The sequence below is a fragment of the Pleurodeles waltl genome, chromosome 2_2, assembly GCF_031143425.1.
Source record: "Pleurodeles waltl isolate 20211129_DDA chromosome 2_2, aPleWal1.hap1.20221129, whole genome shotgun sequence".
In the NCBI taxonomy this organism is placed as follows: Eukaryota; Metazoa; Chordata; class Amphibia; order Caudata; family Salamandridae; genus Pleurodeles; species Pleurodeles waltl.
Window position 1 is genome coordinate 745,013,924 of NC_090439.1, and position 24,111 is coordinate 745,038,034.

The window sequence follows — 24,111 nt, forward strand, 5'->3', positions numbered from 1 at the left end:
TGGTCTGCCAAACACACCATCTGCACATTCATAGAATGGTAGCTTTTGCGGTTTCTGTACACCTGTTTATTCCTGCGGGGGGGACAAATGCCACATGTGTACCATCAATGGCACCAATAATGTTGGGGATATGTCCCAGGGCATAAAAGTCACCTTTCACTGTGGGCAAATCCTCCACCTGAGGGAATACGATGTAGCTGCGCATGGGTTTCAGCAAGGCAGATAACACTCTGGACAACATGTTAGAGAATATTGGCTGTGACATCCCTGATGCCATGTCAACTGTTGTTTGAAAGGACCCACTGGCCAGGAAATGGAGCACTGACAGGACCTGCACTAGAGGGGGATTCCTCTTGAATGGCGGATAGCTGACATCAGGTCTAGCTCCAACTGGGCACACAGTTCCTGGATTGTGGCACGATCAAGTCAGTAGGTGATAATGATGTGTCTGTCTTCCATTGTCGACAGGTCCACCTGGGGTCTGTACACTGGAGGATGCTGCCATCTCATCACCTGCCCCAGCGGATGTGCCCTATGGAGAAGAACGGTGAATAGAGGGTCATACACCACATAGGTTTCACAAGGCTGTTTAGCAGAAGCGTGATATAATCGTTGTGTGCCTTTGTCTGTCCGTATTCCTCGCCAAAAGTGCTGTGATGCAGTTAGTTGGCCTGCCATGTGTTCCCCTGAAATGGCAGCTGCCTGACCTGTAAGGAGGGACAAGGGGAAATGAGGTAACTGCGCTGGCGTTGTGCAGCGTCGTAGTAGGCGGACGATGACTGCAGCGCAATTCAGCATTGGTTATCATTGGGCCCTATGGGTTCCAGGAGCCAATGACGATGTACGCAGGTGGTGATGGTACGCACTGCCGCGGACGTGACCACCATTTTCTATCTGTTCACTCATTTGATACCTGACCTCCAACAGGAGTGGACCTACACTGCAAGTGCTGCTCTGACCTGCGTCTGGAAGCGACAATGGCTACAGTGTCTGGGGAAAGGGCCCCTGCCTTCACTGAGGAGGAGTTGGACAAATTGGTGGATGGGGTCCTCCCCCAGTACACGCTACTCTACGGTCCTCCAGACAAACAGGTGAGTAAACTGTGTGCATGGTGGATGGCACATGAATGTATGGAGTGTTGTGGATAGAAGAGACAGGGGGGCACAGGCCAGCATGTGAGGATGGTGAGTGTATGTTTTTCTTGGCCAGGGTGGGAGGTATGTGGGCAATGAGTGAGAAGAACCAGACGGGGGAGTAACATCCATTTTTACTTCACTATTTCTCTAGGTCAGCGCCCACCAGAAGAAGGGTATTTGGTGTGCCATCGCCAAGGATGTGCAGACCCTGGGGGTCTGCCATAGAAGGAGCACCCACTGCCGGAAAAGATAAGAAGACCTGCGCCGCTGGAGCAAGAAGACGGTGGAGGCCCAGCTGGGGATAGCCACACAACGTGGAAGGGGTGCCAGTTGCACCATGACCCCCCCAATGTCCCGGATCCTGGTGGTGGCATATCCTGAGTTAGATGGGCGCTTGAGGGCATCACAGCAGCCACTAGGGGGTGAGTACAGTCTCATTCAGCTGACTGTGCATGCTTGACGAGGTGTCTGGGTGGGGGAAGTGGGCTGTGGGTTCCCTAGGCCAGGGCAGACGCGCCAAGGTACATCCATTGTTTTGCAGACTCAGTGCCACTCCAACCCCAAAAGTGGTAGTGGCCCTCTACACCTAGTCAGGCTCCGGTGGGTTCCAGGTGTGCATCAAATGGGTCTAGGCCGAGTCACCCATGGGCATGTGCTTTTCCCCTGAACTGTTAGTGCATGGGCTAGTGCATAGGGCTGCTCCCTGTGTGTTGTATCCGCCAACGGTAGTGATATTGCAGGCATTGACCATGTGTCTCTTCTGTCTTTCCCCCCCTTTTTGTTTTGTCACCCTGGCCTTGTGTGCATTAGCATCATCTGGCGGAGGAGCATTGGCACCAGAGCAGGAGGGAGCTGCAACCCACATAGCCCTGGAGGGTGAATTTACGGAGTCTGAAGGCACGAGTGGGACGGAGGGTGAGGGGAGCTCCACTACGGGGACAGTGACAGTAACTCCTCCTCTGATGGGAGCTCCCTTGCGGTGGCGGGCACCTCTGTGCCCACCGCAACAACAGGTACAGCCACCACCCCCCCACCAGCACCGCCCTCCCAGCAGCCCCTCATCGAGTTTCCCGTGCCTGCTCACACAGGAGGGTGGGCATCTCCTTCGCCCCAGGCACCTCAGGCCCTGCCCCAGACAGCCCTGCTGCCCTCAGGGAGGAGGCTATTGACCTCCTGAGATCCTTCACTGTTGGGCAATCAAACATTTTGAATGCCATCCAGGGTGTCGAGAGGCATTTGCAGCAAACAAATGCATACCTGGAGGGCATTAATTCTGGTGTGGCGGTCCAACAGAGAGTATTTCAGGCTCTGGCCTCAGCACTGATGGCAGCCATTGTCCCTGTGTCCAGCCTCCCCCTTCAACCTCCACTACTCAGACCCAATCTCCTGTACCTTAGCCTATCCCAAGCACACCATCAGACCAGCATGCACACTCATCAACACACAAGAGTGGCCATGGCAAACATAAGCACCACACATCCCACAGGCACTCACACAATCACCATCCCCATGCAGACACACCAACATCCACTGCCTCCACTGAGTGTCCCTCCTCCACGTCCTCCTCCTCCCTCCCTGTCTCGTCTCCACTCACACCTGCATGCACTACATCCTCAGCCACTACCTCCATCACCAGCATGCCCATCACCACACACCGCTCACGTACACTCACCACCCCCACTACCATGCACACATCCCCTGTGTCCTCTCCCAGTGTGTCTGTGAGCCCTCCTCCCAAACTACACAAACGCAGGCACACACCCACCTAACAGCCATCCACCTCACAACAGCCTCCGGCCCATGCACCTTCACCCAAATTCAGAAGACGTACACCTCCTACAACCACTACCCCTCCCTCCACTCCCAAAACCCCTCCATCTTCCCGTCTCAGTGTGTCTAAACAAAAATTTCCTGGCTAACATTGACCTCTTCCCTACACCTCCCCCCCCCCATCCTTCACCTAGGGCCAGGATGTCCAGGTCCTAGCCTAGCACCTCAGCCAACAAATCCTCCAGCACTGTGGTCTCAGCAAGTCCTGTCACATCGCAGGCGGACACATCAGGGCTGCCAGTGTGCCACCTAGCGAGACCAAGGATCAGCCCATTCCACCCTCTGCCAAGGTGAAGAAGGTGCCCACATGCTGTAGGGAAAAGCCACACCAACCACCCAGCAAGGCCTCATCCAAGCCAAAAGGGGACAGTGCCAAGGGACCAGCAGCGACATCCAAGGTGGGGAAGGGACACAAGGCTAAGGGGAAGTCAGCACAGGGCACGGAGCCTCCAGCTGAGAGACTAGAGTCACCCCTTCTGGCAACCAGTACAGCAACCTGTACGACGGTGGTCACCGCCACCTGCACCGCCACCTGCACGTCTACTGCCTCAGCAACAGTCCCCAGCATCATCCCCAGTGGGCAGCCGTCCGAGGCTGCAGGAGACGTCCTGCTGTCTCCCTCCACAGGTGCTGACACATTCACCACTGGCAGCATCTCCGCCACAGCCACGACCGCAACCTTCGCCACCAGCCCGCGATGTGCTTAGACAGTGCCACCACAGGCGACATGGCAAACATTTCCAGTGGACAGACGTGCGAGGCTGCAGGAGACGTCCTGGACCCTGCACAGCATACATGAGGCACGACACCTAGCACTGTTAGTACCACCAGGTGGCAGGCAAAGTCGCAGCAGGGTGGAGTGTGTTTCTGCCCCCATGGAGTATCATGCTACCTGTTCCCAGGCAATCTCGTGGCACACACACCCAGGTGAGGGAATGGGACCTGCCACACTACATGTGAAGCACTCTGGGCACCAAGCCCCCTCCAGAACCAGTGGAGAAAAACATCCACTCACTCTCTCCTTGGCAGGATGAAGCACTCTGGGCACAAAGCCCCCTCCAGATCCAGTGGAGAAAAGCATCCACTACCCCAGTCCTTGGCAGGATGAAGCACCCTGGGCACAAAGCCCCCTCCAATACCAGTGGAGAAAAGCATCCACTACCCCAGTCCTTGGCAGGATGAAGCACTCTGGGCACAAATCCCCCTCCAGAACCAGTGGAGAAAAACATTCACTCACACAGTCCTTGACAGGATGAAGCACTCTGGGCACAAAGCCCCCTCCAGAACCAGTGGAGAAAAGCATCCACTACCCCAGTCCTTGGCAGGATGAAGCACTCTGGGCTCAAAGCCCCCTCCAGAACCAGTGGAGAAAAACATCCACTCACACAGTCCTTGGCAGGATAAAGCACTGTGGGCACAAAGCCCCCTCCAGGACCAGTGGAGAAAAGCATCCACTACCCCAGTCCTTGGCAGGATGAAGAACTCTGGGCACAAAGCCCCCTCCGGAACCAGTGGAGGAAAGCACCCACTACCCCAGTACTTGGCAGGTGAAGCACTCTGGCCACAAAGCCCCCTCCAGAACCAGTGGAGAAAAGCATCCACTACCCCAGTCCTTGGCAGGATGAAGCGCTCTGGCCTCAAAGCCATTTCCAGAACCAGTGGAGACAACCATCCACTCACACAGTCCTTGGCAGGATGAAGCACTGTGGGCACAAAGCCCCCTTCAGGACCAGTGGAGAAAAACATCCACTCACACTTTCCTTGGCAGGATAAAGCACTTTGGGCACAAAGCCCCCTACAGAACCAGTGGAGAAAAGCATCCATTACCCCAGTCCTTGGCAGGATGAAGCACTCTGGGCACAAAGCCCCCTCCAGAACCAGTGGAGGAAAGCACCCACTACCCCAGTACTTGGCAGGATGAAGCACTCTGGGCACAAAGCCCCCTCCAGAACCAGTGGAGAAAAGCATCCACTACCCCAGTCCTTGGCAGGATGAAGCACTCTGGGCTCAAAGCCCCCTCCAGAACCAGTGGAGAAAAACATCCACTCACACAGTCCTTGGCAGGATGAAGCACTGTGGGCACAAAGCCCCCTTCAGGACCAGTGGAGAAAAACATCCACTCACATAGTCCTTGGCAGGATAAAGCACTTTGGGCACAAAGCCCCCTACAGAACCAGTGGAGAAAAGCATCCACTACCCCAGTCCTTGGCAGGATGAAGCACTCTGGGCACAAAGCCACCTCCAGAACCAGTGGAGAACCCCCCCCCCTCCAGAACCAGTGGAGAAAAACATCCACTACCCCAGTCCTTGGCATGATGAAGCACTCTGGGCACAAAGCCACCTCCAGAACCAGTGGAGAAAAACATCCACTACCCCAGTCCTTGGCAGGATGAAGCACTCTGGGCACAAATCCCCCTCCAGAACCAGTGGAGGAAAGCACCCACTACCCCAATACTTGGCAGGATGAAGCACTCTGGGCACAAAGCCCCCTCCAGAACCAGTGGAGAAAAGCATCCACTACCCCAGTCCTTGGCAGGATGAAGCACTCTGGGCTCAATGCCCCCTCCAGAACCAGTGGAGAAAAACATCCACTCCCACAGTCCTTGGCAGGATGAAGCACTGTGGGCACAAAGCACCCTTCAGGACCAGTGGAGAAAAACATCCACTCACACAGTCCTTGGCAGGATAAAGCACTCTGGGCACAAAGCCACCTCCAGAACCAGTGGAGAACCCCCCCCCCCTCCGAACCAGTGGAGAAAAACATCCACTACCCCAGTCCTTGGCAGGATGAAGCACTCTAGGCACAAAGCCCCCTCCAGAACGAGTGGAAAAAAGCATCCACTACCCCAGTCCTTTGCAGGATGAAGCACTCTGGGCACAAAGCCCCCTCCAGAACCAGTGGAGAAAAACATCCACTACCCCAGTCCTTGGCAGGATGAAGCACTCTGGGCCCAAAGCCACCCCCAGAACCAGTAGAGAAAAACATCCACTCACACAGTCCTTGGCAGGATGAAGCACTCTGGGCACGAAGCACTCTGGGCACAAAGCCCCCTCCAGAACCAGTGGAACATGTCAACAACTTGAGAGACTGTGGCTTTGCACTCCCCAGGACCAATGAAAGACTGTGGTTTTGCACTCCCCAGGACCAATCAGTGGGCAAACCACCCACTTGAGAGACTGTGGCTTTGCACTCCCCAGGATAAAGCAGTGGGCAAAGCACCCACTTGAGAGACTTGAGAGACTGTGGCTTTGCACTCCCCAGGATAATGCAGTGGGCAAACCACCCACTTGAGAGACTGTGGCTTTGCACTCCCCAGGATAAAGCAGTGGGCAAATCACCCACTTGAGAGACTTGAGAGACTGTGGCTTTGCACTCCCCAGGATAAATCAGTGTGCAAAGCACCCACTTGAGAGACTTGAGAGACTGTGGCTTTGCACTCCCCAGGATAAAGCAGTGGCCAAACCACCCACTTGAGAGACTGTGGCTTTGCACTCCCCAGGATAAAGCAGTGGGCAAACCTCCCACTTGAGAGGCAGTTGCTTTGCACTCCCCAGGATAAAGCAGTGGGCAAACCACCCACTTGAAAGACTTGAGAGACTGTGGCTTTGCACTGCTCAGGACCAAACTGTGGGCATGGAGCCCTCTCGTGGAGCAGTGGTGTCGTCCGTTCATCCGGCTGAGGTGCCCCCCCCCTCCTCCCTTCCCCTGAGGTGCCTGTTTATTTTCGATCTGATGCCCCAGCAGAGTTCTCTCCGTTTCGAGTCAGGTATCATGTGTGGGCTTCGCCCATGCATTTTGGGACCACTGGTCCACGGACAATGATTGGAACACTATCCGGACTTGTGTAGTTGCTGTACATATTTGTATATAGTGATCTGTTACAGAGCTGTTTCCATATCTGAATTTTCGATGATTACACTTGTTACAATCATTTCATTTTGTCCTTGCGTTCTTCCAGGGGGTGACGGGGTATAAATGTAATGTTGCATCTGTTTGTGTGTATGTTGTTGTGGGTGTGGGTGGGGGTGTTGCATGTTGCGTGTGTGTGTGTCACTCTCTCTTTCCTCCCCACCTCCCCTGTGTGCTAGGTGCAGTACTCACCGTGGTCGTCGCCGGCGTCTTTGCTGCTCCTGGTAGAAGAGGAGGTAAACCAACATGGGCAGGACCTGTAACTTGGGCTCCATGACGTCCTGGTTCCTCGTTTAGTGTCGAGAGGTGAGTGGTTTCCGTTCCAAGTCCTGTTTCCGCCGGGCTTTTGATGACATTGGTACTGCCCCAGAAAAGGTGGCGGATAGGCCTGTTGTAATACAGTGGGCGGTACTTTGTGTTCCGCCTATTTTTGGTGGTTACTGCTGCAGTGTTTGTTTCTAGCGCCGTGGTGGTCAGAGTGTTAAAGTGGCTGTCTATGTTGGCAGTTTCCGCCATGGTCGTGATTCCATTTTTTTTACCACCGGCCTGTTGGCGGTATTACCACCACTTTAACACCAACCGCCAGGGTTGTAATGAGGGCCAAAGTTTCCCCTGCAAAGTTACAGTACTGTAAAAAGAAAGTCTGATATTTACCTCACCGCATACAGAAAGGTGGAAGGAAAGTGTCCCAAAAAATAATTTCAACGATCATGCAGATGAATCCCCCATGTTCTTGAAGGGAAGACAGAATGTTTGTGAAATTGGTTGGCTACTGCCACCAATGGAGTCCGAATTTGTCCCTTATGTCCAAGCCCTCACAGAGATTGACACACAAGGATGTGTCTGATCTGGTACCATATGAAGACGGATGCATGAAAGGCTTCAATGAACTGAGAGGATGCTTGTGCCGAGCCCCAGCTGTGGGATGCCTAATTACAATAAATGTTTTCTTTGTTTTGCTGTGAGAGGGATGGGTGTGCTGTCTCTGTTTTGACATAGTTGCATGAAAATGCCCACAAGCCTGTGGCATATTTTTCAGTCACACCTGATCCTGTAGCTGCAGCGTTGCCCGGTCGTCTAAAAGAAGTAGCAGCCCTCAGTGTCAGCATCAAGCAGTGCGAAAGCATTATTGTGGGCCACCCACTGAACATTTTTATCCCCCACTCAGTTGAAATTTTACACACCCATACAAAGACCCAATACCTGTTTGACCCGCTATGAGCAGATAATATTAGGTAAGCGCGAAGATGAGGTTGAGCATGACTGTCTTGATGTGACTGAACTGTGCACCAAACCAAGATCCAATATTCAAGATGACCCCTTGGATGAAAATGATTATGTCCTTTTTCCTGATGGCTCCTGTTTAAGAGATTCTGAATATGCTTGGCGATCTGGTTATTCATTTTGCCAGCCTCAGGTGTAATAGAAGCTTTTTGGCTTTGAGGAGTCTTTTCTGCCCAAGTTGCCAAATTGATTGCTCTTACCAGAGCATACTGTGTTTCTAAACAGCTCAAAGTGATCATATTCACTGATAGCCAATATGGGTTTGGCGTAGGTCACGACTTTGGTCAGCTGTGGTCCCAGAGAGGCTTCATGTCCTCTTCTAGATCACCTATCCAAAACGGTGACAAAGTTTATCATTTGCTGAAAGCATTAGAGTTACCTGTGAAAACTGCTTTTTGCCTGGCATGTTACTCCCATTTTTACTTGTGTGTCTGTTTGTTTTTGCCTGTGTCACTGGGATCCTACTAGCCAGCACCCTAGTTCTCATAATTAGTGGCCTACATGTGTTCCCTATGTGGTGCCTAACTGTATCACTGAGGCTCTGCTAACCAGAACCTCAGTGTTTATGCTCTCTCTGCTTTTAAAATTGTCACTGCAGGCTAGTGACTAATTTTACCAATTCTGATTGGCACACTGGAACACCTTTATAATTCACTAGTATATAGTACCTAGGTACCCAGGGTATTGGGGTTCCAGGAGATCCCTATGGGCTGCAGCATTTCTTTTGCCACCCATAGGGAGCTCAGACAATTCTTACACAGGACTGCCACTGCAGCCTGATTGAAATAACGTCCACGTTATTTCACAGCCATTTTACACTGCACTTAAGTAACCTATATGTCTAACCCTCACTTACTGAAGGTTAGGTGCAAAGTTACTAAGTGTGTGGGCACCCTGGCACTAGCCAAGGTGCCCCCACATTGTTCAGGGCAATTTCCCCGGACTTTGTGAGTGAGGGGACACCATTACATGCGTGAACTACATATAGGTCAATACCTATGTGTAGCTTCACAATGGTAACTCCGAACATGGCCATGTAACATGTCTAAGACCATGGAATTGTCCCCCCCAGCCAAATCTGGTATTGGGGTGCCAATCCCATGCATCCTCGGGGCTCCAGCGTGGACCCAGGGTACTGCCTGTAGGAGGCTGGTCTGGCTTATAGTGGGTATCTGATGGTACTTACACCTTGTGCCAGGTCCAGTTATCCCTTATTAGTAGATTAATAGTGTTCTATCAGCTTAGGCTGATAGAGGTAGCTATAGCAGAGCAGCTTAGGCTGAACTAGGAGACATGCAAAGCTCCTACCATACCACGTATATCATATAGCACTATATCATAAGAAACACAATACCCAGACTTACTAAAAATAAAGGTACTTTATTTTAGTGACAATGGTGGTCATTCTGACCCTGGCGGTCTTTGACCGCCAGGGCGGAGGACCGCGGGAGCACCGCCGACAGGCCGGCGGTGCTCCAATGGGGATTCCGACCGCGGCGGTAAAGCCGCGGTCGGACCGGCACCACTGGCGGGGTCCCGCCAGTGTACCGCGGCCCCATTGAATCCTCCGCGGCGGCGCAGCTTGCTGCACCGCCGCGGGGATTCCGACCCCCCCTACCGCCATCCAGATCCCGGCGGTCGGACCGCCGAGATCCGGATGGCGGTAGGGGGGGTCGCGGGGCCCCTGGGGGCCCCTGCAGTGCCCATGCCACTGGCATGGGCATTGCAGGGGCCCCCGTAAGAGGGCCCCTACATGTATTTCACTGTCTGCTGCGCAGACAGTGAAATACGCGACGGGTGCAACTGCACCCGTCGCACAGCTTCCACTCCGCCGGCTCGATTCCGAGCCGGCTTCATCGTGGAAGCCTCTTTCCCGCTGGGCTGGCTGGCGGTCTGAAGGCGACCGCCCGCCAGCCCAGCGGGAAAGTCAGAATTACCGCCGCGGTCTTTCAACCGCGGAACGGTAACCTGACGGCGGGACTTTGGCGGGCGGCCTCCGCCGCCCGCCAAGGTCAGAATGAGGGCCAATATGTCAAAAGTATCTCAGAGAATATACTCCCTTAGGAGGTAAGTAAAATACACAAAATATACACACAAACCAAAATCAGGTAAGTAAAAAACGTAGAAAAGTAATGCAAACACTGTAGAACACAATAGAATGCAATAGGAGAAAATAGGCCCAGGGGCAACACAAACCATATACTTCAAAAGTGGAATGCTAACCACGACTGGACCCCAGGCCTACTGTAGTGTGTAGAGGGTCTCTGGGAGTGTAAGAAAACACCAAGGGTGTCCAATATACCCCACCCCAAGACCCTTAAAAGTAGGAGTAAAGTTACCCTACTACCCCAGAAAGACAGTAAAGTCGAGATTGGGGATTCTGCAAAGACCACAACTGACTGCAAAGCACTGAGGATGGATTCCTGGACCTGAGGACCTGCAAAGGAAGGGGACCAAGTCCAAGAGTCACGCAAGTGTCCAGGTGGGGCAGGAGCCCACTAAACCCCAGATGAAGGTGCAAAAGGGCTGCTTCCGGGTGGAAGAAGCCAAAGATTCTGCAACAACGGAAGGTGCAAGGAACTTCTCCTTTGGTCAGAAGATGTACCACAGCATGCTTGAGGATGCAGAGTTTCCATGCAGAAAGACCACAAACAAGCCTTGCCAGCTGCAAGAGTTGCAGTTGAAGGTGTTGGGTGCTGCCAGGGACCAGGGAGGACCAGGAGGTCGCCCCTTGGAGGGGGACACAGAGGGGGCACTCAGCAACAGAGAGAGCCCATGCAGAAGCAGACAGCACCCGCAGAAGCACCTGAACAGGCCCAGAAGTCTGAGCACAGCGGTCGTCTCAGCACAACAAAAGAGGGTCCCACGAAGTCGGAGGTCAACTCAGTGAGTTGGGCAATGCAGGGCGGAGTGCTGGGGACCTGGGCTGTGCTGTGCACAAAGGAAGTCTTGCAAAAGTGCACATAAGCCCTAGCAGCTGCAGTTCACACAGTACACAGAATTACTGTCTGGCGTGGGGAGGCAAGGACTTACCTCCACCAAATTTGGACAGAAGGACCCCTGGACTGTCGGGGTCACTTGCATCCAGCTCCTGTGTTCCAGGGACCAGGCTCGTCAAGATGAAAGGGGACCCAGAAGACAGGTGATGCAGACGTTTGGTGCCTACGTTGGCAGGGGGAAGATTCCATCGTCCCACTGGAGATTTCTTCTTGGCTTCCAGTGCAGGGTGAAGGCAGACAGCCCTCAGAGCATGCACCACCAGGAAACAGTCGAAAAAGCCGGCAGGATTAGGCGCTACAATGTTGCTGGTAGTCTTCTTGCTACTTCGTTGCGGTTTTGCAGGCGTCCTGGAGCAGTTAGGGGTCGATTCTTGGCAGAAGTCGAAGAGAGAAGTGCAGAAGAACTCTGGTGATCTCTTGCATTCGTTATCTGATGAGGAACCCACAGGAGAGACCCTAAATAGCCCTTAGAGGAGGTTTGGCTACCTAACCAGGTAAGAGCCTATCAGGAAGGGTCTCTGACGTCACCTGCTGGCACTGGCCACTCAGAGGTCTCCATTGTGCCCTCACACCTCTGTATTCAAGATGGCAGAGGTCTGGGACACACTGGAGGAGCTCTGGGCACCACCCCTGGGGTGGTGATGGACAGGGGAGTGGTCAATCCCCTTTCCTTTGTCCAGTTTCCCACCAGAGCAGGGGACAAGGGGTCCCTGAACCGATGTAGACTGGTTTATGCAAGGAGGGCACCATCTGTGTCCTTCAAAGCATTTCCAGAGGCTGGAGGAGGCTACTCCTCCCTAGCCTGTAACACCCTGTTCTCAGAGGAAATGCTTTGTTCTGCCTTCCTGGGACTGGGCTGCCCTGATCCTAGGAGGGCAGAACTCTGTCTGTGAGGTGGCAGCAGCTGTAGCTGCAGCGCAAGCATCAGAGAGCTGGTTTGGTAGTACTGGGGGTCCATGGTGGAGCCCCCAGGATGCATGGAATTGGCTCCCCAATACCAGATTTGGAATAGGGGGTCAATTCCATGATCTTAGACATGTTACATGGCCATATTCGAAGTTACCATTGTGAAGCTACATATAGGTATTGACCTATATGTAGTGCACGTGTGTAATGGCATCCCTGCACTCACAAGTTCTGGAGAAATGGCCCTGAACTATGTGGGGGCACCTTTGCTAGTGCAAGGGTGCCCTCACAATTAGTAACTTTGCACCTAACCTTCAGCAAGTGAAGGTTAGACATATAGGTGACTTATAAGTTACTTAAGTGCAGTGAAAATGGCTGTGAAATAACGTGTGCGTTATTTCACGCAGGCTGCAATGGCAGGCCTGTGCAAGGGTTTGCCGGAGCTCCCTATGGGTGGCAAAAGAAATGCTGCGGCCCATATGGATCTCCTGGAACCCTAATGCCCTGGGTACCTAGGTACCATATTCTAGGGACTTATAAATGGGGGTCCAGTATGCCAATTGAAATTGGTAAATTAAGTCACTGGCCTACAGTAACAAATGTAAAAGCAAAGAGAGCATAAGCACTGAGGTTCTGGTTAGCAGAGCCTCAGTGACACAGTTAGGCACTACATAGACATACACATTAGGCCACAAACTATGAGCACTGGGGTCCTGGCTAGCAGGATCACAGTGAGACAGGCAAACCACACTGACATATAGGTTTTTATTTATGAGCACTGGGGTCCGGGCTAGCAGGATCCCAGTGACACAGTAAAAACACACTGACACACACTCACAAACAGACCAAAAGTGGGGGTACCCATACTAGAAAGAGGCTTCTTTCCTACACCCCCGGGTCCCTCCATTGATTTAAATCACAAACCGACGCCTTGTTTGCACACTGCACCGAGCCGCCCCTGTGCCGCTGAGGGAGTATTTTGTGTGCCTGTTTGGGACCCCCTCAGTGCTCTACAAAACCCCCTCTGGTCTGCTCCCCGAGGACGTAGGTACTTACCTGCTAGCAGACTGGAACCAGAGCACCCCTAGTCTCCATAGGCACCTATATTATTTGGGCCCCTCTTTGACCTCTGCACCTGACCGGCCCTATGTTGTTGGTGCTGGGTGTTTGGGGTTGACTTGAACCCCCAACGGTGGGCTGCCTATGCCCTGGAGACTGAACTTGTAAGTGTTTTACTTACCTGACAAACTAACCTTTACTTACCTTCCCCAGGAACTGTTGAATTTTGCAGTGTCCACTTTTAAAACAGCTTATTGCCATTTTATGCCAAACTGTGTACATTACTGTTTTTATTCAAAGTTCTGTATTTATCTATGCCAAGTACCTTACAATTTATGTACTTACTTGAAATTGGAATTTTGTGGTTCTAAAATAAATTAAGAAAAGATTATTTTCCATATAAAAGCCTATTGGCCTGGAGTTAAGTCTTTGAGTGTGAGCCTCAAAATTTGGCCAAAAAAACACTTTTTCCTCCCATTTCGGTGACAGAAAGTTCTGGAATCTTAGAGGAGCCACGAATTACCTTCCACCCAGCGTTCCCCCAAGTCTCCCGATAAAAATGGTACCTCACTTGTGTGGGTAGGCCTAGCGCCCGTGACAGGAAATGCCCTAAAACACAATGTAGACACATCACATTGTCCAAAAGAAAACAGACCTGTTTTTCGCAAAGTGCCAAGCTGTGGATTTTGGCCTCTAGCTCAGCCGGCACCTCGGGAAGCCTACCAAACCTGTGCATTTTTGAAAACTCGACACCCAGGGGAATCCATGATGGGGTGACTTGTGGGGCTCTCACCAGGTTCTGTTACCCAGAATCCTTTGTAAACCTCAAAATTTTGCCAAAAAAACACTTTTCCTCACATTTCGGTGACAGAAAGTTCTGGAATCTGAGAGGGGGCACAAATTTCCTTCCACCCAGCATTCCCCCAAGTCTCCCGATAAAAATGGTACCTCACTTGTGTGGGTAGGCCTAGTGCCTGCGACAGGAAATGCCCCAAAACACTATGGCCCTCATTCTGACCTTGGCGGGCGGCGGAGGCCGCCCGCCAAAGTCCCGCCGTCAGGTTACCGTTCCGCGGTCGAAAGACCGCGGCAGTAATTCTGACTTTCCCGCTGGGCTGGCGGGCGGTCGCCTTCAGACCGCCAGCCAGCCCAGCGGGAAAGAGGCTTCCACGATGAAGCCGGCTCGGAATCGAGCCGGCGGATAGGAAGCTGTGCGACGGGTGCAGTTGCACCCGTCGCGTATTTCACTGTCTGCGCAGCAGACAGTGAAATACATGTAGGGGCCCTCTTACGGGGGCCCCTGCAATGCCCATGCCAGTGGCATGGGCACTGCAGGGGCCCCCAGGGGCCCCGCGACCCCCCCTACCGCCATCCGGATCTCGGCGGTCCGACCGCCGGGATCTGGATGGCGGTAGGGGGGGTCGGAATCCCCGCGGCGGTGCAGCAAGCTGCGCCGCCGCGGAGGATTCAATGGGGCCGCGGTACACTGGCGGGACTCCGCCAGTGGTGCCGGTCCGACCGCGGCTTTACCGCCGCGGTCGGAATCCCCATTGGAGCACCGCCGGCCTGTCGGCGGTGCTCCCGCGGTCCTCCGCCCTGGCGGTCAAAGACCGCCAGGGTCAGAATGACCACCTATGTGGACATATCAAAATTACCAAATACTAAACTACCTGTTTTTGCAGGGGGGTGGACCTGCGTTTTTGGTCCTGGGCTCAGCAGCCATATTGGGAAACCTACCAAACCCAAACATTTCTGAAAACTAGACACACGAGGGAATCCAGGGAGATGTGACTTGCGTGGATCCCCCAATGTTTTTTTACCCAGAATCGTCAGCAAACCTCAAATTTATCTAAAAGAAATCACATTTTTCCCACATTTCTGTGTGGGATCACCGCACCAGGACAAATTTCCTATCACCCAACATTCTCCTCAGTCTCTCGGTAAAAATGATACCTCACTTGTGTAGGTGGGCCAAGTGCCTGTGACAGGGAAGAGCCAAAAACATGTCAAAATTGAGGGGGAACCAAAGTGGGTCCAAAAGGGCAGTTTGAAAAAATACATTTGACAAGTGGGGAAGAATTTGTATTGGTATAGATGAGACAATGCTGGCTGGTAGGAATTTTGTGGATTCCGGCAGATTCTGGAAGGTTCCATCACAAAAATGTGTGTAAAATGTGTGATTTCCAGCAAAGTTGGAGGTTTGCAGGGCATTGTGGGTAAGAAAATGGTGTTGGGTACATGTGAAGCACACCACCCTGGATTCACCCCGATGTTTAGTTTTCAGATGTGTCTGGGTCTTGTGGATTTTTCTACATGGCAGCGTCCCAAAGTCCAAAAAGTGTAGCCCTCACCATTTCAAGTGGGACGATTTTGAGAGTAAGCCAAGCTCTCATGGCCCAAATGTAAAACCAAAACCCAAAATAATCAAATGTCCTCTTGCTTGCTGTGGGATAAGATGTTTTAGTGTGTGGGGGAGAGCTGAAAGACTGTTACCCCCTTCATTTGGGGTGGGGGCATAACCAGTCCCATTCTGGTTGGTAGCCACCACCCCACTTTATTTTAATTCCCTGGCATCTAGTAAGCTTTCTGTCCCCCCCACCCCCCAGGAGTGGATCAGGGGTAATTGCCCTATCTGCCCACCCCATTTATTTGGGGTGGGGGTACAGCCATACCCCCAGCCTCTTTTTTTAAATAAATTCTTCCCTGGTATCTGGTGGGGTTTCTGCCCCCCTGGTGGGCAGATGAGCCTTACAAAAATAGGCTGATCTGTCCCCAAGGGGGGCAGAAATGGCCTAAAATAAATGTACCCCCCAGGGGAAACGAACTTTGACTAAGGGCTCGCTCCCCATCTGTAAAAAAATAAACAAAAAATAAATAAATCCCTGGTGCCTTGTGGTTCCTGCCCATCAGCCTAATTCGAATAGGCTGATGTGCCCCAAAGGGGGGCATAAATGGCCTAAAATAAATTTGCCCCCTCAGGGGAGCGACCCTTGCCTAAGGGGTCGCTCCCCTTGCGTGAAACTGACCTAAAAAAAAATCCCTGGTGTCTAGTGGTTTCTGCCCCCCTTGGGGCAGATTAGCCTAATAAAAATAGGCATCGCGATCGAGCTGCAGAAATGCTCAGAATGACATCAAAAGAAAGAAAAAGCCTTTCCTTTCTTTTGATGTCCCTGCCTGTCCCCTCCTCCCAAGCTGAAGAGAAATGCTTAGCATTTCTCTTCCGCATCGCTCTGGAAGCATGTGTCCCGTGCGATGGGAGGCAACCTCTGATGAGGTCAGCACGCGATTGCGTGCTGACGTCATCAGACATCACTGGGGGGGTTGGGAGAAGGGGAAGCGATTCCCCTTCCATCCCTGACAGGGGTGTGTGGGTGGGAGGCCCGGGAGGGAGCACTAACACTCCCCCCCATGTGTCTGGTGCAGGGCGAGCTGGGCTTGTCCTTTGGCACACAGCAACCGTGGCTGAGCCCAGCTCGTCCAAGGCACATGAGTGGTTAATTGCTTGTTTTTATTTGCGAGAAAGCATCACTAGTGTCACACATTTGACAGTTAAATGTCACTCATAAATACACTGAAACCATGGAAATGTCACTCATAAGCAATCTGGACTTGGCAGCTGTGCCCATAGTTTATAGTAGGGATACTCAAAGTACAGCCCACCTTCACATGCGGCCCCCCTGGTGAACAGCAGCAGCCCTGACCTGTTTACTCAACTCAGCATGAACATTAAAAATATCTCAGGCAAGCATTTATTTACAGGTTAATTTAAGTTAAAGAAAGGAAATAACTAGGGTGTCCTGCATCGCTTAAATTTAGAAACACCTTAATTTTTAAAGATATCTTCCAGCAAAAGTGTAAAATTATAATAAAGTTTGTTCAAAATTCAAAAAGTGTATTTCATTAACATGCAGAATATTTGAACAGTATATAAGATTATATTTGTGCCTTGAGAAGTATTTTTGTAAAGTGATAGTTTTCACTCCACTGCCCACTCCCACATACAACCACAATCACAATAGTGAACTAAGAGGCAAATCTGTTATTATGTGCACTCTTTGGGTGGCATGGGTTTCTATTATGCATGAACAATATTACATTTTATTAAATCAAACACAGGTGAAGGTTTTGTACAGCCCACATCCTGAAGCCATGTATTTTGAGTCTCATGTGAGATAATAAAGAAAAAGGAGGGAAAGTGAAATAAAACTATTGCCTAGGATTAAACAGTTACGTGAAGAAGCTGCGATTAATCCTAAATTTTTTGTTTCACATTGTACAATTCAGATACTAGGGGCCAGATTTACTAAAAAGCGGCACAGCATGGTACTGCATCAAAATTTGCAGCGCCATGCTGTGTCACTTTAGAAACGTAGGGATGCCCTGTATTTGTGTTTCCACCTAAATGTAGCTGCCAGTCCCAATGCAGGCAATCTTGCACCCTAGTGCAATGGCGTCTGCATTGAGGGGATTGATGGTTTATGTGCAGGATGGTGTCCCTTCCTGCACATAATCTACAATGGAGATTTGGCACTTCTATATGTGCTGCAGAATGCAGCACACATTGAAGTGCCAAATCATCATTTTTGAATGATTGTTTATGTGCAGGAAAGGACAACTTCCTGTACATAATCAACCATTCATGGCCTTTTGCTCTTTCTATGTGTGCTGCAAAAAGCAAAAACGAGGAGGGATAAAAGTATTCCTCCTCGTTGCACCATGCTAACGCCACCCCTAGGGTGGCGTTAGTTTTTGGCGCTGCCACAGATTTACGCCTTCTTGTAAATCTGGGGCAGCGTCAAAATCAATGGGTGTTGCAGTAGAACGCCCACAGAAACACCCATTGCCCGCCCCCTCTCACACAGAGGGCCCATATTTACAAGGTGGCATTAAGCCACAAAAAGTGGCTTAGTGCTGCCTTGTAAATGTGGAGCACTGCACAGCGCCATCGGAGCATCACAAAAAGTGACGCTCCAGTGTCGCTAGGGCCTTGTAAATCTGGGCCTAGATTTATATGCTTCACTTCCCTTACATCCACCTTGCCGCCAATCTCACCAACCCATGACCGCTACCCTGGAGGCATCAATACGGCCCTCGGTCACATCACAGACCTAACTCTGTTGCCCCTGGGCAAATGTTTGCGAGAACCCATGTTTAGAGGCACCAAAAGAGTGTGTAATTTGAACTCTCGCTTCAGCCTCTGAATCTTCTGCTTTCCGCTTGAACATAGTGATGCGCAATTGGACATGCACGGCAACAAGGGGCATTTTCAGGTTACTGACCAGCTAGATGCACAAGAACCTATCACAGTCCGTATTTATCAGAGGTGTGGAATGCGCATTAGTGCGCTTATAAACTACCAATATGAGACTGTCCCCCACTCAGTGTTCAGAAGCATTCGTAATACCCGCTTTTTCTTGCAAAATATGTTTCCACGCTCTTTTTATCAGATCAAAGAAATAGGATTGCGGATATAAACCAAACTTGTTATACAGAATATCTTGCGCCGAATAACATCGGCAGCTACCGTATTTTCAATAACAATGTTAAGGAATCCTCGCTCTCTTCATTCAGTGGCCTGGAAGACAATCTTTGGGGCTTGCTGCCCTCTAGCGGGTATTACTGTGCGGAATTAGTTTTGTCGGTGTGATTTTTAGACGTCAGTCAAGTCAAGAAGGAGAAATACTAACATAATTAATTAGTGAGAAAATAAAAAATAAATGGGGATTTGAATTCCTTTCAAAACTGCAAAGGTATTGTGCTGCACAATAAAGGAAGACAATATATGGGTAGATTACCTCAAAAATATCATACACAGTGATTACCTCACCCAGTGCTGGAACTGAGTACTTCGAGAACTCATCAATTGGGGGTCAAGGTGTGGCAAAGAAAAGGTGTTGGGGTCACCAGGAGGGGAATTATGAAAAGCAGTCACAGTCAACTTATACACATATTTTAAAACCTCTGGCACAAATAAATTGCAACGAGGAGATACATAACAGTAAATGTTGTGGCTTAATTGGTTGCAAAGGTTGCACATATCCTATGGGGAAAGTCACCTGCCGCAGGGAGCTTTGTGTGCCCAGGAAATCGCAGAAATCGCAGAAAATAATATTTATTGTAAGATAACTTTGGTAGTTAATTCACTTGCTGCAGGGATGTGTGTGTTGTCTATTCAGAGTTTTGGCTCATAAAGTAGCATAGAGGAATAATGTGTCTCCTGCAAAACACATTGTGTAACTTGCAACTGAAAGAATTGTATTTTATATAGACGGGTAAGTGGTTTACAGCTTTTTGACATAGAGAACCTTTTATTACTTGCTGGTCATAAATTGCAATCTTCCTATTATAACACAGTGAGCTATGAACTAGCATCAAGGACCTGCATGCAAACTGCAAGGTATGAGTTTAGAACCTTATTGTTTTATCTCAATGTTGTATTGTAAGGCTGCTTGAAGGGGTTTCTTTGGGTAGTAATGACGTCTTATCAGTACAGACAATCACTGTGTTATGTTTTAAATCCTGACTTCGTGTTCTCCAAACCATTAACTCTTTAACATGTAATCCCTACCAGTAAAGACGATGTGTTACTCCTACACCTTGAAACACTCATTGTCTTAATTGACATCCTGTATACTGACTTACACCCTTTTTTGTTTTATTCTCAATGTATAGTGTGTGTTTTTGTGTGTGTGTAATGTAAAGTGATTTGATACTCTACATTGGAGTGAGTAGTATAAAATAGTTATATTAAAAAAACTAGGAAATGCTATTTGAATTATTTTTGTAGGTATAATCACAGAGAAAACACAAAAGGGTAGTAAGGGTGAAAGGCGCCGCACATCTTTGCCCCAGTTTTCTCTGCCCCTCCCCCTTAATTCGCTCACAGGGATGGTTTCCAGAGAAACCTAACGGTTTTCACACATGTGGCTGCTGCATATCATGTCAATTGGCCCTTAACAAAACTGTTTCATTCTCCTACAACACTGGGATTACGTATCAAATCAAGACCTTCATGAATTGTAACACAAAGTTCACTGTTTACTGCTTGATATGTGTATGTGGTCTGATCTACATTGGAAGCTCCATACGCCCACTCAAGGAACGAATACAGGAACATGTCAGAGCCATCAGAAATGTCAACACCAACTATCTTATTGCTGTCCACTTTAACACCCTGCACGGGGAAAAAGATCTTTTAAATATTAGATTCCATGGCATAATGCATGTTTCCAACTCCCCAAGATGGGGGGACAGAACAAGGGACTTGCGAAGATGTGAGGCCAAGTGGATCTTAAAACTCCGCGCAGTTGAATCAGGCCTAAACACAGACCATGAGCTACATTATTTCCTTACATGAGTTTTGAGATCCACTCCCCCAATGTCTTGCATTGATTAATTGGGCCCCTGCATGGCCAATACCCTTGCGTGTTTACGTATATATACATTACTTTTTACGAGGTATAACATTCTTGTATCAAACATGTCATTTTGTACATTGTTTCACTACCTATTCATGCCCATATATCACCATCTACTGTACTAGATTACTATGCTCCAAGGTCTCTATATGTTCCGTTGCCCTTGTTATGTTGCACCTAACATCTATATTATGCTCCTTGGCTTCTGTTTTGCTATTTGTATTGCAGTCTTTGCACTACTATGACCTAATATTTGTACTGCTATACTCGTTTTTTTACTTACCATAACCATGTATTAATACATTGCTGAACTAACCTGTACTATCACTTTCCTCCAACACTACACCTACGTTATATACCTCGCTTCTTACTCACACTTATTGCACCTACTTACAACTTACACCTCTTGACGTGCACCAAATCGAACTGTCATTCACTTCACCTTCCAGTTACTATTGTTAATTAACTAATCGTGTTTTACCTACATTCTTCTTATCTTTCAGTTCATCGTCCTGTCCTTACTCTTCGACATTTATCATGTACATTGCCTTGTACGCCCAGTCTTCTTTCCTATGCTTCTTCACTTTACAATATGGCCACCTCATCGACAGCACATTGGTCTATGCGGTCGTCTTCAAATTTAGGTGCTTTAACTTCTATTTCTCATACCCAATATGGCCACCACGCTGCCCAGTCATCTAAATTCTAGTCCTTCCTTTATCTCTACAACGCTCCCTTCCGCGTTCTTTAAACGGGATCCAAAGTCCTCTCGGACCATTACTACGTTCCGACTTCTTGGTGCCACAATCCTCCAGCTTTCAGGTATGCCTTCTTTTTCTGTCTTGATGCCTCCCTGCCCTACGCCGATATCGTTCTACTTTACGTGCAACTTAGCGGTTCACGGTTTTACCGCATCCTTGTCAGTTTTATTTGCACACAGCCCATTCTCCTGTTTAAATCGTCCTGGTGTGCGCACTCAATTTCTGCTCTATTTCTAAATAGCGCTCTCTGACTGTGTTCCATACCGCGCTGCGAACTTGCCTTATTTTAACTCTGACCCCACCACTGTTATTATTTCTCATTCGGCAATGACAATTTTCCACGTTAACAGCGCAGCCCTTCACACATGGGCTTCTTTAACTCTCACCTCGCTACCATTATAATTTCTTGTTCAGGAACTACTAGTTTCCACACAGACAGCGTAGTCCTGCACACATGGGCTTGTTTCGACATGTTTTACGACTTTCTACCCGCATTGCTGTTACTGGTCGGCTGGATTTGATACTAGTATAACTTATCCTAGCTGTTCGTATCGCGCTGGGTTTTACTTTAGCTCTTTTCAATTAAGCTATTACCTGTTATCCATGGTCAGAACTCATTACGCCATGACCACCTCACCATCTGAATAAGATCTCCCTTTCTAACTGATTAATTTTCGTACTCTACACCCCCACAGCTTGACCTGGAATCATACCAGATACTTATGTTCCTGTTTTCCTCTTTTAGGACTTATTCGCTAACTTCTTGTTCCCTTTCCCCTTTTCTCTGACATTACCATAGGTTTTTGACCACAGGCTTATCAAGGCCTACCACTACTGCTCTTTCTTACGTGTCCATTTCCTTACCAAGGCACACTACCGATAGGTCCACTCCTAAAAGGTATGTATTGTGTGACCTATTCCTTCTATAAGATTTCCTCCTTCTCTATCTACGCACCGTTCATCTAAACTTCATCCTTCCTCCCCCTTTTTCACTTTCATTCTTCACTTTAACTGTATACTGTTTCTTTGTGTATTCAAAGTCTTTGTTTTCTCTCCTATTAGTTCCAATTAACCTTCTGGAGCCCAGCTAACTGATCACGGGGCTCCCTCGTTACCTACCTTTGTCACGTACCATTCTGGCCAGACGGCCCAGGTATGATTTTCTTACTTAGTTCCTGCTGCCCCTCTCTTCGGTCCACTCACTTGATTTACTCCTGTGCCCTTACCCATCCGTCTGTCGGATCTCTCTCTCAGCCCCTCTCCTCCCATCTACCTGTTTCTTTTCACTTTGTAGACACGTGGATACCACTCCAGGATGCTTCTGCACTTGTCCACCCTAAACTCTTGATGTATACCTCCTGGAACTTTTGGTTCTAGGTCACATATTACTCAGCCACAGTGATTCACTCTCTTTCTCATGCTCTGCACTTAGGGTCCCAATCACGTATCTTTATTTGCTGTGCTTTTCCAACATTCACTTACTCACCTTTTAAGGTCCACTGAGATCACACACAGATCACTGAGTTTTTTACCCAACTACTTGGAGTCTCTTCCGTTTGTTCACTTATGAGCTCACGCTCAATTCCATACACTTTTGTTTGACAAAACATTAGAATTTTTCCATTTTTTCTTTATCTCATTACTGTTTTGCAGCCTTGATGAAGTCACTTGTGTGACGAAACACGTGTTGGCTGTATCTCGTTGATGACACAATGGTCTCTAGCATCTACAAATAAAGACAACATCTGCAGAACAAGACCTGGTACTCCAGTCTACTTTTCACTTCAACAATATACTATCAGGGATACTTATCCCTGTCACACTATTGGACTAAATATTCTGTGTGCTGTGGCCATCTTGTTTAAATTTTTATTTTTGTAGGTACTCGTACAGACCGACACATCTGACATTCTTACAGTGCACAACAGAGAGAAATTTGATGTCAGTAATGTGTTTGCGCTGACCTATGGCTGATAGAAGAATCATGACTGGCAACACTGGAGCGTCACCCACAACCCATTATCTGCTTCTGGTGTGCAGATACGTAAGATGCAAGGACGTGGGGGCAGGTGAGAGTACATCATCAGCCATACTACCACCTCTGCAGAAGGCAACAGATCATTACCCTTACTTTGACCATTTCTCGTTGGCCTTGGGAGTCCCAGACAAGATGGTGGAAGATATTTCCTAAGTGACATCACAGCAGTGAAATATTAGAATCTAAATGTGGTATTCACCCTAATGTGTTCTGATAGTAGCTATACACAGAATATGAATATTATTATTCAGCCACTTGCCAGGCACCATACGTAGTAAATGACACACTATTTACATATATGTGCAAGTCTCATTGCCTGCCATTATGTAAAACATATAGAACTATTAATGGATAATATTCTACAATTAAACATACAGCTTTCAGCATTGAATCAAGGGCAAAGGAGTAATGGGGAAGCCATAGAAACTGTCCGCTCCCCACAAAGATAATAAAACCCCTGGTCTTCTATTACTCACCGCTATTAACCTCCATGCCTTTCCTGCCACTCCTTTTCCCCTCCCCATCTGAAGCACTGTTCCCTGATCTCCAGAGTGTGCGTGTCTGAATATGCTCACCTATGTGAATGTGGGTATTAATGTGTGTTTATGTGTTCTTACACAGTACAAAAGCTAAACTGATTGGCTTTGTCAGTGCTTGTTTATTGTAGTGCATCTTCAAGTAGGTAACGTGATACCGTAAAGCTGATGTATATTTTATTTTAAAAAATCATTTATGCAGCTACAACTTCTTGTACATTGAAACTTTTTGCT